General features: G+C 37.2%; 1 protein-coding gene and 1 pseudogene across 1 annotated transcript in view; one reads left to right on the top strand and one right to left on the bottom strand.

Annotated features, from left to right (window-relative positions):
• LOC125862275 (anthranilate phosphoribosyltransferase, chloroplastic-like) overlaps positions 1-17,753 on the top strand; it is a 1,111,005-nt gene that overhangs the window by 465,481 nt on the left and 627,771 nt on the right. The gene's annotated exons all lie outside the window — the stretch shown is intronic.
• LOC125863469 (U6atac minor spliceosomal RNA) lies at positions 13,708-13,854 on the bottom strand (annotated as a pseudogene).

The following is a 17,753-nucleotide window of genomic DNA, read 5'->3' as shown; positions in this document are numbered from 1 at the left end:
GAAAACAGCGTAGAGTCGTCAGAAATCCTACACTGATGTTAGAAGAAGAGGATTAGTGTTCGAAGTAGATGATTGGGTCTACTTGAAAGTTTCATCATGAAGGGTATTATGAGATTTGGTAAGAAGGGGAAGCTTAATCCTAGTATATTGGTCCTTACAGAATATCGAAAAGGATTGGCAATGTAGCTTATGAGTTGGAGCTACCACAAGAGTTAGCACCAGTCCATCCAGTGTTCCACGTCTCCATGTTGAAAAAGTGTATGGGCGATGCTTCATTGATCATATCAACTGAAGATACGGGAATCAAGGATTGCTTATCTTATAAGGAGATTCCTATTCAGATTCTAGAGCGCCAAGTTCACAAGTTGAGAACAAAAGAGGTAGCATCAGTCAAAGTTCTTTGGAGAAATCAGTTTGTTGAGGAAGCTACTTGGGAAGATGAGGAGGATATGAAGAAGAGATACCTACATCTCTTCGAATCCGGAGAAGTTCCAAATTAAGGTACTAATCCTTTTCTTGGCATTTTATTTAGAAGTTGGCATGTTGTAATTGCATTGTGCTTGTTGGGTGTTTGAACTGCATGCTTGATGTTACGACCTTAGACTACTAAGAGTAATCTCATTCGAGGACGAATGTTCTCAAGGGGGAGATATTGTAACACCTCGTAACTAGAAAGAACTAGAATTAGAAAGAATCATTTTTGGAAAGAAAGAAAATCTGGAAAATTGGTTAAATTATTTTAAGTTTGAGTTTTGGGTCAACTTCAAACGACCATAACTCCTAGCTGAAGATAAGTTAGTTGTTCTACAAGATACCGTATGAAAGATCTTTGAATTATATTTCCAACGCCGCCAAGTTTGCACAATTTTATCTTTTTTATGAGGGAGCTATGTCCATTTGAAGTTGGGTTGTCTAGCTAAGAAAAGTCAAAACCGGATTTTCAAAGGGTAGTTTGGTCTTTTCCTTACCCAAATTAATTAATTTCGTTTTTGGTAATTAATTTGGGGTCTAAACTGATTGGATTCAGTTTACGCTTTTGAAAAACAAGTTAGGGTTTTGAGAAAAGAAGAGGAAAAAGAAGAGAAGAGGCAAGGAATTGCCAAGTTCTTGAAGTTTTTCTTGAGGATTTCGCCAAGGGTTGATCCCTACGAGGTATGACAGTTCACATAGCATTGGGTTCGTTCACCCATGCTCCAAACATGTTTATTTTAGTATGATTTTCTTCCTAAGAGATTGAGACTTTGATGTTCTTGAGTTATCTTTTTGAATTGCTTTTGTTCTTGAATTTGGGATGAGATTGAGGAGTTCTTGAGAGTTTAAGATCGATTTTAGAGTTGTATTTGATTAGATTCTTGTGTACATATGATGGGTATCTGAATCTAAAGAGAATTTGACAAAAAGAACCGAGTTTAGTCAAATTGAGGTCAGAAAACGAAGAAGGAACATGTCACGCCCCGAGCCTACACCCCGGATGTGGCCTTCACTCGACAACCACTGTTGGACCCAAGTGAACCCTTGGTCTGGCTTACTTATGTAGCGGAAGAATTTAAGCATCAAGAAAAGAACTCAAATGCAAGATAACTCAAGTGTCCCAAACTAAACTCATAATGTTTTAGAAATAAACACTTAACTTAGCCAAAGTGGCAACTCAAATCTAAACATAAGTCAATTACAAGATAATGACAAAAGAACTGACTGTATATCTATGAAACCTCTAAACAACTCAGATGGATATCAAGACAAAACCCACAACATGCTAATGAACTAAAATACTAAAAGCAATAAAAGGGATCTTCCGAANGAACTTTGTTTGTATATGAAAATACAAATATATCTGATGTATATAAAAATACAAATACTGTTGTGGGAGTTTCTCTAACCGACAACCACCACTATGAGTCTAAGTAATGATACATCGTCTTGTCCACGCTGCCAGAACTTTCCTATACTTTGTCGTCATATAGGACGCCTTAACTAAGTGGATCCACTAGTCTATGCTAAAAAGCAACTTAAGAAGTCATCTAAAAAGTATGATCCTTTACTACCCATGATGGCTACATGGTTTATGGAGACTTGAGTTAATATGAACTCGCATCCCCATATCGGTGCTCAATACTATTCCCAAAATATACTTAGCTCATATGTTTTTAAAACAAACTTGTTTCTTTGGATTGAGATAATTACTCAAAACTTAGCTTAGCTCTCTTGGAATCTGTGTTCCCTTTCTTGCTCAAATGCAAAAACATTTTAAACTCTTAGGAATACTTAGTTCCCTTATAGCTTTTTGAGAAATGAACTCAACTCTTTACACTTGGTTAACTCGAAAATTAAGTCTTAAAACAAAGTTAAAATGTTTGTAAAATACTTTTGAAAACATTATAAGGTTCTCTTAACTTTACTTAACTTGACTATTAACTTTCATTGAATTGAATTATGGATTCAAGGATTGTGATTTGTGATAGGAGCGATCTCATGATGTTTAGGAATGTTTTTAGTTAGCTAAACATGAGAAAAGATCAAGAAATCACTGTCTGCAAACAAGTCCGCAATGCGGAGTTGCATTTAATTACTTGATCGTGAAATTTAATTTTGAAACAGAGGAGTCAGCGTACTAATCGCGACGCGGAGCTGATTTTTGTTCACTGGGGGAGCAAAACCTGCTCGACTTTTTTCTTCTTCGTTTTCCAGTCCCAATTCACCTAAACTCGACTATTTTTCTCAAATTCTTTTTAGATTCAGTTACCCAACATATGTACCAAGAACCTAACTCAAAATAACTCTAAAACTCAATGTAAAGATCTTAGAAACTTCTCCATTCGGCCGAATTCAAGAACAAAAACAAATTCAAGATATACATAAATATCAAGAACATCAAACTTTCAACCTTTTTAGAACTAATTTCGCTGAACTAAACATGTTTGGCATGTGGGTGAATGAACCCAATGCTATGAAAGTGTCACATACCTTGTAGGATCGAATCCTTGGCAAATTCCACAACCAAAAATCGCAATAACTTTACGAATCTTGAGTTTCTCTTTTCCTTTCTCCTCATTTTTCTTCTTTCAAAGCCCTAGCTTATTTCTTAATTGCGTAAACTGAACTGACTCAGTTTAAACCCCAAATAATTTACTAAAAATGGATATAATTAATTGGGTAAGGAAAAGACTAAATTACCCTTCAAAAATACGAATTACACTTTCCTTATTCGGACAGCCCAACTTCCAATGGGAATATCTCAGTCATACGAAATCGAAATCGCGCAAACTCGGCGGCGTTGGAAAGATTATTACATGATATTTCCTAAGATAGCTGGAAACGTAACTAAGTCATCCTGAGCTAGGATTTATGGACGCTTTAATTTGACCAAAGACTTAATTTAACATACTTTACAAATTTCCAGATTTATACGTTCTTTCCAAAAATGACTATTTCCAATTTTTAACTTCTTTCTAGTTCTTTCAATTAGCGAGGTGTTACAATATCTCCCCCTAGGGAACATTCTTCCTCGAATGAGATTAATCTTACTAGGCTAAGGGTGTAACATCTAATATTTAGCTCAAACACCCAATAAGTAATGCATTTACAACATGCCAACTTATAAATTAAAGGGTACTAAGAATAGAATTAGTACCTTGGTCTGGAACTTCTTCGGATTCGAAGATATTTGGGTATCTCTTCTTCCTATCCTCCTTAGCTTCCCAAGTAGCTTCCCCAATAAATTGGTTCCTCCAAAGGACATTGACTGATTCTACTTCATTTGTTATCAACTTGTGAACTTGGCGATCTAGAATCTGAACAGGAGTATCCTCATAAGACAAGCTATCCTTGATACCAATATCTTCAGTTTGTATGATAAGTGAAGGATCTCCCATGCACTTCTTCAACATGGAAATGTGAAATATCAGATGAACCGCTGCTAATTCTTGTGGTAGCTCTAACTCATAAGCTACCTTTCCAACCCTTTTTGATATTCGGTAAGGACTAATATACCAAGGGATAATTTTCCCCTTCTTACCAAATCTCATAACACCCTTCATGAGTGAAACTTTCAAGTATACCCAATCATTTACTTCAAACTTTAGGACTTTTCTCCTAACATCAGTGTAGGATTTTTGACGACTCTGGGTTGTTTTCAATCTCTCTTGAATAACTTTCACCTTCTTCATAGCTTGATGGACTAAGTCTGGTCCTATCAACCAAGCTTCACCAACTTTAAACCATTCAATGGTTGATCTGCATCTTCTCCCATAAAGAGCTTCTATGGAGCCATTTGAATGCTAGCATAGTAACTATTGTTGTAGGCAAACTCAATTAGAGGTAGGTGATTATCCCAAATACCCTTGAAATCAATCACACAATCTACCTTGATACCTCAAAACACCATCTCCCCCTTGTTCAAAAGCTATCACTTTTTGCTTATGAACGCTTGCTTTTAATTCAAGCAATATATGATGCTGGTCTTTATTTTTTTTCACTTCTGACACTAATGATGATTCAGCCTCATTCATCACCACTATTCCTCCTTCTGTAAAATCCATTAGTAGAACTCCTAGTCATGCAAGTCTATGCACCTCTTTTCCTAACTCTTTCTTATCTTCCTCAAAATGGACGGTACTACCCATAGATAATCTCCATCAAGGCATCATCAACAATATTAGCCTTATCTGGGTGATAAAGAATACTCATGTCATAATCCTTGAGTAACTCTAAACACCTTCGTTGTCTGAAATTAAGCACTTTCTGACTAAACACATACTAAAGACTCTTGCGATCAGTGAATACATCAACATGAATACCATACAAATAATGACGCCATATTTTCAAAACAAATACGACGGAAGCCAACTCTAAGTAATGGGTAGGGTAATTCTTCTCATGAACTTTCAATTGTCTGGAGGCATAAGCTATAATCTTGCCATTCTAAAGTAATACGCAACCCAAATCAACTGTAGATGCATTACAATACACCACAAAACCTTGAGTACCTTCTGGTAAGGTCAAAGCTGGGCAGTAGTCAACCTCTTTTTCAATTCCTGAAATATTTTCTCACAAGCTTCAGACCATTGAAACTTCATTGTCTTCTGAGTTAACTTTGTCAAAGGGGATGAAATAGATGAGAACCCCTCTACGAGCCATCTATAATAACCAGCCAAACCAAAGAAACTCCCTATATCAGTTGGAGATATGGGTCTAGGCCAATTCTGCACTGCCTCAATTTTTTGAGTATCAACTACAATTCCCTCTCCAGACACAACGTGTCCTGAGAATGTCGTAGATTTAAGCAAAAACTCACACTTAGAGAACTTGGCATACAACTCTATATCCTTTAGAGTTTGGAGAATTATTATGAGATGACTAACATGATCTATTTCATTCCTTGAATAGATTAGTATGTCATCATTGAAGACGATAACAAATATATCTAAATAAGGTTTGAATACTCTATTCATAAGGTCCATGAAGACCGTAGGTGCATTGGTCAAACCAAAGGACATGACCAAAAACTCATAATGACCATAACGGGTTCTAAAAGTTGTCTTTGGAATATCACATTCCGTTACTCTCAACTGGATGATAGCCTGATCTGAGGTCTATCTTAGAGAAACAAGTAGCACCCCGAAGCTAATCGAAAAGATCATCAATTCTCGGAAGAGGATACTTATTCTTGATGGTAACCTTGTTCAACTGACGGTAATCTATACACATCCTAAGGGAACCATCTTTCTTTCTCACAAATAAGACCAGAGCTGTCACGCCCCAAGCTAGCCCCGAGACGCGGACACGGGACCTAGGACCACAAGTGATCCCAAGCTAACCCTGCTGGCATGATCATGAGCATACTAAAGATAATAAACTGATGCGGAAGCTAAATCATAAATAAAATGAAAAAGATGGGGAATACCCATATACTATAACTGATGAGTTTAATACAAAAAAGATATTAACTCAATACTAAGTTGAATCTAACTATGTCTGAAATAAGCCTCTAAACTGACTAAAAATATTGGGACATGCCCAACTAGGTCTAGAAAAAACTGAAACTAAAGACTAAAAGCAATAAAGATAAACATGTCACTAGTCCTCGAAGAATGAGGAATCACCACTAATGCTGCTGAATTGATGGTCGGGAATCGATCTAAGCGTGATCTGGATGCTGAGAACCTGAACCTACATGACGAGAAGATGTAGCGCACTTATGCATCAGTACTTGAGAGGTACTGAGCATGCAGGATAGAGTAAAGATGAAATAACATATAACTGAACAAAGCAATAAAGCAATGAAATAATTTGAACATAATATAGATACTGAAAATACTAAATACTGAGCTAACTAATGCAATGACCAAATTTATAACATGCTGAGACTGAATACTGATTGTACTGAAATATGATCAATGCAATAGAGTCTGACTGAACTGTGGGAGCTACTAATAACCGACATAAAACCACATAAGCTAAACGTGTAGTCCAATGTATACGCCCCATCGAGAGGACCCAATATACCCTGCCAGAGGTATAGAGGCATGCTGGCGTGATCACTAAACTGATGTTGCCCACAGAGGGGACTTACACCTACGTGGCTCGTAGTTCTGGGACTATATGGGTACGCTGAACCCTAGTCCAACTCGGTACTATGTTACTCCCAATAGATTAAGTGATTAACACATTATGACTGAATTTTTGTAAGTTATTGGATAACTCGAACTGAACATGCAAACTGAGAATGCAACAATTAATCTGATAATGATGCATTAATAACTGAGGCATGTATAACTGAATAACTGAGATATCTAACCTAGCATGTGTAATTCAAGAACTAAAGAAATACATAGCTAGGGTTCTGAAATTTATGCGAGAAACGGTGTCATAAATTGATAATCTGATTTGGAACATGTTAATAAGTAATTCATGATGATCTGTTGTAATTCTAGAAACTCTAGGTCTAATCATAATCATGGAATCAAGAATCTGACTGAATTCGAGGGACCTAATAAGCAAAAGGAACCCACTAGTGAAATCCCACATACCTGGTGACAAATTCCACGGAAAAATCTTTCGATTTCGGGGCTGGAATGGATGGAAACTTGCTGCATTCTTGAACTGGGGTTCTTGACCTTTTTCTTCTCTCTTACTTCTAATTTTCTAAGTTTTTGATTAATCATTTGACTTGGATAAGTTCTAGTAATGTTTCTAGGCTTAAACTGGCTAAAACCTCATGATTTAGGGTCTAAACGACATATCTTAGGGGTTAAATGAAATAGGAAAAGACCAAAAGACCCCTCACTTAACTATTGTCGGAGTGATCGACGGACGGGACTGACGGTCCCTAGGTCAGTCGACGGTCCATTGATTGGAGTCGTCGGTCGAGTCTGCCTGACTGGGCTTCACTAAAATGAGCATAACCTTTTACTCAAATGTTGGATTTTAGCAAACACGGTGGCGTTGGAAAGAGGATTCAATTATCTATCATATCATAGGTAATGGGACTCATAATTTCTTTTGTACTAAAAGTTATGACCATCTGAAGTTTACCCAATCACAATTTTCATCTAAATGGTTGCTACCCTTACCTACAGTCAGACCTACGGACCGTGCATCGAATGACCGTCTGTGCTGGTCAACCATCAATCGGGACTTAAGTTGGGCTTTAGGGGCATCGATCCACGGATAAGAACCACGGTCCGTGACCTGACCTACAGACCATAGGTCCGGCCGTGGGTCAACACTTAGCTGAATTTATGGCTGAGTTCTGGCGGAGTTTGCTGACACGAACCACGGACCTGCAGGACGGACCGTGGGTCCTCTTACGGTCCATGGATGTTGCCGTGAGTGCCACCTGAAACACCAAAAATCTGTAATTTGGTCTATTTTTGGATACGGGGTGTTACATTATCTCCCCCTTGGGACCATTCGTCCTCGAATGAAGACTAAACTAGCTGAAATGGAGGGAGAGGGCTGCAATCCCTACCACTGAACACTGAGAACTGAATTTCTGACTGAACTGAGTTCCAAGGACATGCAAATACGCTGAAAATGCATGTACAAATTGAAGGAACATGATTCTAAGACTGAATTTATGCATGAATGACTGAAAAACTGATGAGGAACTATTACTTCAAGCTGGAATGGAATCGGAAGGAAAGAGGTGAAGATACTTGGACTTCATGGCTGTTTCTGCTTCCCAAGTAGCTCCCTCTACGGACTGACTCCTCCACAAAACCTTGACTGAAGCTACTTCTTTATTTCTCAACCTTCTAACTTGACGATCGAGAATCTCAACTGGTACATCCTCATATGAGAGACTATCTTTCACGGCCACACTCTCTAATGGCACTATAGATGCTGGATCACCCACACACTTCTTCAAAAGAGAAATGTGAAAGACTGGATGCACTGCTGCTAAGTCTGCTGGCAACTCTAAATCATAAGCCACTTTACCAATCCTTTTCAAGATCCGGTAAGGGCCTACATATCTTGGACTGAGCTTCCCTTTCTTGCCAAATCTCATCACCCCTTTCATAGGTGACACTTTCAGGAAAACCCAATCATCAACTTGGAACTCTAGTTCCCTTCTTCTCATATCTTCATAAGACTTCTGGCGACTCTGGGCAGTCTTCGGTCTATCTCTAATGAGTTGCACTTTCTCCATAGCATCAAAGACCGAATCTGGTCCTATCAAGGCTACTTACCTACTTCAAACCAACCAACTGGAGATCTACATCTACGCCCATACAATGCCTCATAAGGGGCCATCTGAATGCTGGAATGGTAATTGTTGTTGTAGGTGAACTCAATAAGAGGAAGGTGATCATCCCAACTACCATGAAGTCGATCACACAAGCTCTCAACATGTCCTCTAAGTTCTGAATGGTACGCTCTGCCTGACCATTTGTCTGGGGATGAAATATTATGCTAAGATTAACCTGAGTACCAAGACCTTTCTGAAATGACTTCCAGAAATGAGATGTAAACTGAGGACCTCTATCTGAGATGATAGACAAAGGAACCCCATGCAACCTCACAATCTCATTAATTTAAAGCTTGGTGTAATCCTCCGCCGAATCTGTAGTCTTGACTGCCAAAAAGCGAGAAGACTTTGTAACCCTATCAACAATCACCCAAATAGAGTCATAATGTCTACGAGTACGAAGTAAACCTGTGATGAAGTCCATGTTGATCACTTCCCACTTCCAAGTAGGAATGTTAATCTCTTCAGTCGTACCTCATGGTTGACTTGTTGGCAATTGGGGCACTTAGCCACAAAATCTGCTATATCTCTTCTCATACCATTCCACCAATAGACTTCCCGCAGATCGCGGTACATCTTAGTGGCACCTGGATGAATAGAATATTTGGGCACATGCAGGAGCCCAATTACCTCCTTGTGACATACTACCCTGAAATTAGGTAGGTCTAGCCCTGAACTGCTGGGATTTCTAACTATTATACTCGCCTTTGTTTCTAGGTGCAGGTGCACTAGCAGATGATGGAGCAGGTCCCTTTTGCTTTTGTTGAAAGGACTAACGGTTCACATTACTTTTCTGCTGCCGAACTCATTTCCTGTCTTAGCTTTTTCATTTATGAATTCCTCTCTATCCCTCAGTTTCTCTTCCTCGGCCTGCTACACATATACCACTAACCTCAAAATATCTATATTCCCAATTAGCATCACTGCCCTGCCCTCTTTTCTTAATAAACGGGACAACCTAGCAACAAACAAACTCATTCTACTCCTCATATCCGCAACCATCTCCGAAGCATAACGGGATTGTTGGGTAAACTTCAACCCATACTCATGAACACTTAGTGATTGTTGCTTAAGGGTAAGAAATTCCCGTACCTTAGCCTCTTTCACTTCTCGGGGAAAGAAACTCTGAAAGAAGGCCTCCTCAGAATAAGCCCAACTCGCAGGTGGTGCATCCTCAGCTCTATCCTCCTTCCGCTGGTCAAACCAAGTCCTAGCAATATTCTTCATTTAATATGCAGCTAGTTCGACTCGCTGAGTATCGGCAACGCGCACAACATCAAATACCGTTTTCAGTTCCTCAATAAAGTTCTCTGGATCCTTAGTGGTGCTTGAACCTATGAAACTTGGAGGATTCATCCTCAAGAACACTCGGATCCTCGAACTATCAGTCACTTCCTGTCTAGCTCATCTTTGTTATCCAACCTTGTTAGTCACAACTCGACTTAGCATCCTTATTGTTTCTCTGGACTCAGCGTTATTGACTTCCCCTTAAGGTTACACTTCAGGTGCATTTGGTAACTCTTGCTCCTCAACATTACGCCTAGCAGGACGACCTCTAACAGATCTTCGTGGAGGCATGAGTATCTTATAACATGCACAAGCATGAATTAGAAGAAACTTTTTAGAGATCAAACTCTAACGCATGGAATGAGTGTGAAAGAAGTGAGAAATTTTCTTAAGTGTTGCAGCCTCCTAATTATAGATATGACGCACTTCACACTGATAACTATGACTCTACAGACACGGCTTCATAGATTCCCTAGGCATCTTGAACTCTGTGCTCTAATACCATTTTTTCACGCCCCGAGCCTACACCATGGACATGGCCGGCACTCGAGAACCATTGCTGGCCCCAACCGAACTCTTGGTCTGGCTTACTTACTTAGTGGAATACTTTAAGCATTAAGAAAAGAACACAAATGCAAGATAAATCAAATGTCTCAAACTAAACTCATAATGTTTTAGTGAGCAACCAATTTTAAATGAGAATGATGGGAGAGCTCAACTTCTTCTTGGGTCTTCAAATCAAACAGTCCTCATATGTCAGTTCAACAAGAATGAAGCAAAGACGAATAACACTCCAATTGCAACAACAACAAACCTTGATAAAGTTGAACCTGGTATTGGTGCATGACACAAAGTATATAAGAATGATCGGATCTCTACTGTACGTAATGGCTAACAGACCTAACATTGTAATTAGTGTGGGAATCTGTGCATGCTTCCAATCATTCCAAAGAAATCCTATCTGAAAGCTATAAAAAGGATTTTGTGATATCTCAAACGAACGATGAGCATGGTTCTCTCGTATCCTACAAATGATTCATTTGATCAAGTCGGATTTGCATTTGCATACAACGTAGTCTACTTGGTAGGCAGAAAAAACACATCTAAAATGGTTCACTTCTTTGGGTCATACTTAGTATTACGAGCAACTAGTAAACATAACTCAGTCACCTTGTCTATAGCTGAAGGAGCATACGTTGTTGTTGCCTCGTGTTATGCCCAACTTATCTGAATCAAGCAACAACTTCAAGATTTTGGCATCATTGTAGACCTTTTCATTGCCTCATTGCGGCTCATGACTAAGCTACTCAATAGTGTGGTCGTGATCAACAACATCGAGAAATAAATGACCCATATAAACTATAGACTAAGTCTCCATCCGATGAAGCCATAACCCACAGACAAAGCATTAAACTCTTTTCTTGTTAGTAGGGAGAATCATAGTAGTGCTACCGAATAGCTTGTGGAACCTCGCCTCATACTCTATCACACTCATGGGAGCACTTCTCTAACCTTTAAAACTGATCTTAAGGCAATCATTGAAGTTGTGATGGATGAGCCAAGCTAAAAAAAATCCTCAGAAAACTTGGTCCAAGTGAAAAGAGGAGACCTAACTGAACTAGTCTAAATGAAGGTACGCCACGACTTACTAGCTGACCCATTTAAAATATACACCGTTAATTCGGCTCCACTCGACTCCACTAGACCTAAAATATGATGTCGTTAATGGAAAGTTGTAAGAAACTTGTGGGTATCCCCACCCATACCCCAGAAAACCTTAGAGGTTAGAGCATGAGAAACACTCCAAGCATCTTCTTCCTTAAAGAGAAGGCTTCGGCCACATTCACAGGTTGGGCACCTCTAGGTGTACATGGACCTGAGGTGCCTCTGTTGTAGGTTGATCCTCTGGTGCTAGTGCAGCTGCATCACTAGCCTATTGCATGCCCCAAGCACAATCAGAAGTTGTACAATGGTTGCATGAAGGTACAGATCCATAGAGGGTCCAGGTGATGGCTAAGATGACCTCAACCTCGCTGATTGAACTGGAACTTAAACTACTAGAGGGTCTGTTGATGTCTCAAGGCCTCTCTCTCTTCAGGGCTAGCGCGCACTCATGGCCGGCAGTATAGGTCGAGCCCTTTCTCAAGTTGTCGTATGGTGTGTATGAGCCATCCACTAAAAAGAATGAAACAAGTAAGATTTCAAGAAACCAACTACACACACGCTGCATGAAAGCGATAAAAAAGAGGATAAATTCCTAAATACACCCTATAGCCTCCTAAAGTCGGATACAAATGTCTCCACATCGATCCAAAAATCTCTAAGTTGTATTGGCTTTGTCCAAGTGAGACAGGAAAATCTAGGGCTCTGATAAGAACTTTTCATGACCCGACTCCTCGAGTCATGAAGGCATATACAATAACCCTCAAGTAGGGAAACTAATGTGTAACAAGCAATAAGTATAAACGTACAACTAAATAGAAATCAAACTAAACCACCAAACAAAACAAAAGCGAGAGCAAACAAAAAACTATATACAAAAGATCCCTCCCGTAACCTAGAAATCAGAAGTATAGAGTTGTCTAAAAATATGAGTAAAAATCACAAAAGTGGACAAAAACAAAGCTTGTTAAAAAATGAAAAAGACTAGATAAATAAGTACAGAATCAGATAAGTTGATGCAAGACTCCAAGTGCTCACACTAATTTCCAAATTGCAAAAGAAATCACCGCACCTGCATGACGAAACAGATTAAGATTGTATCATGAGTATAAAAACTGGGTACTTTTTAGACATCACGTGTCGACTGAGCAAGAAAGTTAAAAACAATATGAAAAGATAGAATCTAGAAACATACAGAGGTCAAAGCTGATATCAAAGAAAACATACGAGCATACCGAAAGTAAATCTAGGTACACCTAAGCTAAACCTAACTGACCCCTATAAGCCTAGAACATACACTCATGCACATGTTTAAATGAAAATCAAATAGACCCTGTAAGCCCAACAGTTATAAAGAGTAACTAAGTCTACAACAGAATAAGGCACCACAAATCCAAACCCAAGAAAAAAAATTCAGGCTCCCAACCCAAGTAACCACAATATCTAGTAATCTAGTCAACTTCCAGCCCAGCCAGCAAGAGTGATATCAATCTAGGTTACCCAGCCAGCTAGTCCACACCCAGCCCAACTAGCAAGACTGACATAAGGGCATGTCGACTCCAAAAAGATGTCTATCTAGACAGACCACTTCAAAGACATCCAACTAGAAAGAGTGTCCCAAGTGGTGTTGACTCCCAAAAGGATATCGAATATGAGATCAGTCAATACTAAGCCATCGTGGATCAACATCCCCTCACAACGAATCTCTAGAAGTATCCAGCCTGAATAACCCTAATCCCAAGCCGCCAGAGAAAGAACAAAACATATGGTAACAAACGGATATGAAAGAAAGCATACGAGCATATTGAAAGTTAAATCTAAGTACATCTAGGTTAAACCTAAATGGAACCCTTTAAGCCTAGAATGTACACTCATGCACATGTTAAATTGAAACTCAAACAGATCCCCGTAAGCCCGACAGGTATAAAGAGTAACTAAGTCTACAAGAGAGAGAGGCACCACTAATCCAAACCCAATAAACAAATAGCAGGCTCCTAACCCAAGTAACCACAATATCTAGTAATCCAGCCAAGTTCTGGCCCAGCTAGCAAGAGTGATAATTAATCTTGGCCGCCTAGCCAGCTAGTCCACTCCCAAGAAGGTTGATTCCATCCTTGTACAGGGAGATGCAAACTAGCTCTCCTTTTTAGAAGCACAAACCATAGGTTAAGGGACGATCAGTTGTTTTTTGTTCTAATTAATGGCTAGCACATAATTTTAACTTTCATAACAAGTTATCCTCATTAAAATTAAAAAAAAAGTCAACAAAAATAAGAGAAACAAACTAGGAATAGAAAACATTATGATTAATTTGTTCGAAGGAAATAATTGCACTTGTTGGAAAAGCTAACAAGTGCTTCATTAGATTTGAGGTATTAGTAGAACAACTGTTGTAGTCCTTATGCTCTAGTACTATAACAAGTTAATCGGGATTTATTGCATGCTCAGGTAAGGACTCAAGAATTGATGGAGCTTTATTGCATCAAAACTACGCATACTACTACAATATGGCATAACTATGACATTCTTCGAATTCTGTAAGGAAACTTTGAATATGTTTTGTTCAAACAAGAGGTACTTGTCTTCCAGCAAATCAATGTCTTCGCCCTAAAAAAAATCATGGTACTACAAATACAGAACAAGGACAAATCGGGTTAGGTGGTAAGCTTAACAACTATAGTAATGAAATTGAAGTCTAGGGGTTGTCTAGGGAAAGGAATGTTTTAAAATACAAGAACTTGTTGTCAACCATCTGCATTCCACCAACAGTAAGGAGATGTCTTCCTCTTCCAACATTAAATTGGAAATCACCTGAATAGAAGAATGAGGCAAAATAAAGATAAGTACATTGATTTAAAGTTCTTACAAACTAAACCAATAGTGATTTCCCATTCTTGTAACACCTTATAGCTTAGACCAATAAAAGGAACTAATATTTAACCTCATGTACTAAATTAAAACTATATGAGTTAATTAAAAGGAAGTGAATCAATAGATAATTAATCAAGTTAATTGAAAATATCATGACCCCCATCGTACAATCAAGTTCATAGGTAGTAAACAGGAACTCAAATCACAATCAACATGAAAAGACTGGAGACATTTGGGACTGATAACTGACCTTGGTAAACTAGGATGACAATATTAGCTCATTAGCAAAACGAACGCTTGACAAAATATCTTTCTCTATGTGTTCATTCATTTCATCTAATTCATCACAGTAGAGATCAAGATTTGTGTGGTTCAAAGATAACAAGTCCCTGAGCTTAATTTTCATATGATTAAAACCCAAGAAATCATTAAATGTTCAACATATGGAGCAACAATTTCAAAACACCATGTATCACCTTCGAGTGAATAGCGATCCCCGTCAGGATGATCTTTGTTGCACCCTATTTCGAACCAGCCGAAACAGTTCACAACATAATATGGCTCACTCTGATTTTGGAAAAAATGTTTGTCGTTTGTTTTAGAGTCACCACCTAAATCTTAAGAAAAATATTAGGAAAACCATTTTATATAAATGTAAACTCTGTTTTTGATTTGTGAAACCAGTGAGATTCTGAGTAAGGGTTTTGGTAACTCGAGGGGAAGATATTAAGCATCCATTAGAACCTCTCTGAAGTTAGTCCTGAAATTCAATTTAGGAAAAAAATAATTAGGAAAACTTGTTTATTTATTTGATTTAAAATCAATGGTAAGTAAATTTTATTAGTTTAAGAAAAAAAAGAGTAAAATACAAGGTACGACATATACATGTCTATTAAATAAAATAATAGTAGTATGTTTATCATACGGTAAAAAATAAATAAATATGCTAAACATGTATGACAATTTTATATAATTAAAAAATATAGTTGTGTTTTATATAAATGTATCCAAAATAAATGTTGAGTTTAAAGAATATAAAAATTTGTTGTTTTAATTATATATAGAATTAAGACATAAAAGAAAATAAATAAAATTGGGTGTAAATATGTTGTAAGAAAATAATGTGTATATTAAAGTGTATGGATTTATAAGTTATAAAAAAGTACCATTTGTAAAAGTGATAGTAGATATGAGAAAAAATAATATGAAGTGTAACAGAATAATAAGTTACGTATAGAGAAAAACTCAAAATATAGAATTTGTACCTTTCTGCGTATGACATATATATCTATGTACCTTGTCTTTTGTTTTTGAACTTGTCGGCATATCTAAAATCTTGAAATAACATGTTAAGAGATTACAATATTTTAGCAATATGTGATTCAAAAAATAGAGATAGTAATAATAGTAAATATAATTTATTCATAAAGGGGTGATGTCAAAAGGATATAAAGTAGGCCTGATTATTGTGACTTATCTAACAACTTACATTCTTATTTTATAAGTTCTAAAAAATATGTATTCTTGCCATCAAGGTAATGATTTTTAATACATGACTTCTTATACTTTGAAGCACCCTAAAACGTGATGTTTTAATTTCAAAAATCTGCACCCTTTTAGAGCTAAAATGCATCATTTTTTAACCCAAAATATTGCCTCATGAAAACTCTCATAACAAACCATTTTTTTGTTCCAAAATACACACATTTTTGCACTAAAAATCTGCATTGTAAAGGCTGTTAAGAGGTGCAGTGTTTTAACTTACAAAACCAGCAATTTTCAAGTAAAAAATCTGCACTTTTGAACCTAAAAATCTGCATTCATTAAGTTGCTAAAAATTATGTTTCAACTTTTATTAAAAATTCTTAAATGAATACATTCTAATTTTTTTTAAAAAAGTGTATTCTCAAGTTCACTCTTTCTGAAAGGTTAAGCTTTCATGACCAAAAGATATGTTAAGTAATAAATGAACACTTCGTTAGAAAGCGTCGTCCTAAGCAAAATGGTCATACTGAAACACAATATCTAGAGGGATATGAGATGAATGACTACGTCTTACTATCATTCTCAATTGGTTACTATAAACCCAAAAAAAAAATAAAGCAAGCATAAATACAAATATGAAAAACATTAATATGGAAAATGTTAGTCAAAAATAGCAACACATATATGTATATAAAGCACATGAAACTTTGAAGCGAGAAGGAAGCGTTGGACACTATTGATGCAATAAAGGTTGCTAGACATGGGCTGATAATGTATCGATGAGCACAAATCTGATTTGGGACAGATGAATGGAGTCGCATCACAACTCCAAAAGTGCTCCCGAGTGTACATGTACAAAAGAATAAGATAAAAAAAAATAGCAAAAAGTATTAGCACACATGGTTTCGTAAAGAAAGGGATAAGTGAAGGATACTATAAATTATCCTACCATGTATTAGACAAAGCTAAAGTAAACTTAAAGCTATCTAATTCATATGAAAAAAATACAGTTGTGTACCAACTGAAACGTGCAACAACAGCCGGGGAACTTAGGGATACACAATACCATTTAAAAAAATCTTTGAACTTGTTAACACATGTAGAACTTAATAATGAAATTAACAGCCATTCCTTGCTAGTTCCTATTACTATAAAATTCCGAGGTGTCCTATTTATTTTCGGATACAGAAAGAGGGAAAATTCAAAATCAGCTTGTAGACAGATTTTCCAGCAACTAGTTAACACTTTAGGATTCAAAAATAATCAAACAACCAACAAATGTCCGTTATATAATCAAGGTAGGTTTAATATAAACTTATATGAAAATGATGTCTTCCTACCTGCATTTGGCATTAAAAAAACACACACACACACACTCAAAATGTGACTGCCATGAAAAGATATCCTGATTCATATCAACTATTCTATATGCTTAAATTTGATAATCACACAAGTTGTAATAAAAGAGCAAAGTGTAAGTTCAGCCGAGTTAATCACCCCGAAACAAGAACAAAATAGAAACTTAGAAGTGCTAAGAGCATTTAAATACGGCGAATAATGACCCGACTAACAATACTATGAGGCAAGGGAAAAAATATTCACCAGAAAAGATGAAACAAGTCAAAAATGATTATACTAGAGTACTAATTGAATCGATTAGTTCATATGAGCCTTGACAATGTCTAGTAAACATTCATTA

This window comes from Solanum stenotomum, chromosome 4 (genome assembly GCF_019186545.1).
Source record: "Solanum stenotomum isolate F172 chromosome 4, ASM1918654v1, whole genome shotgun sequence".
Lineage (NCBI taxonomy): Eukaryota > Viridiplantae > Streptophyta > Magnoliopsida > Solanales > Solanaceae > Solanum > Solanum stenotomum.
This window is presented reverse-complemented; position numbering and strand designations above follow the sequence as displayed.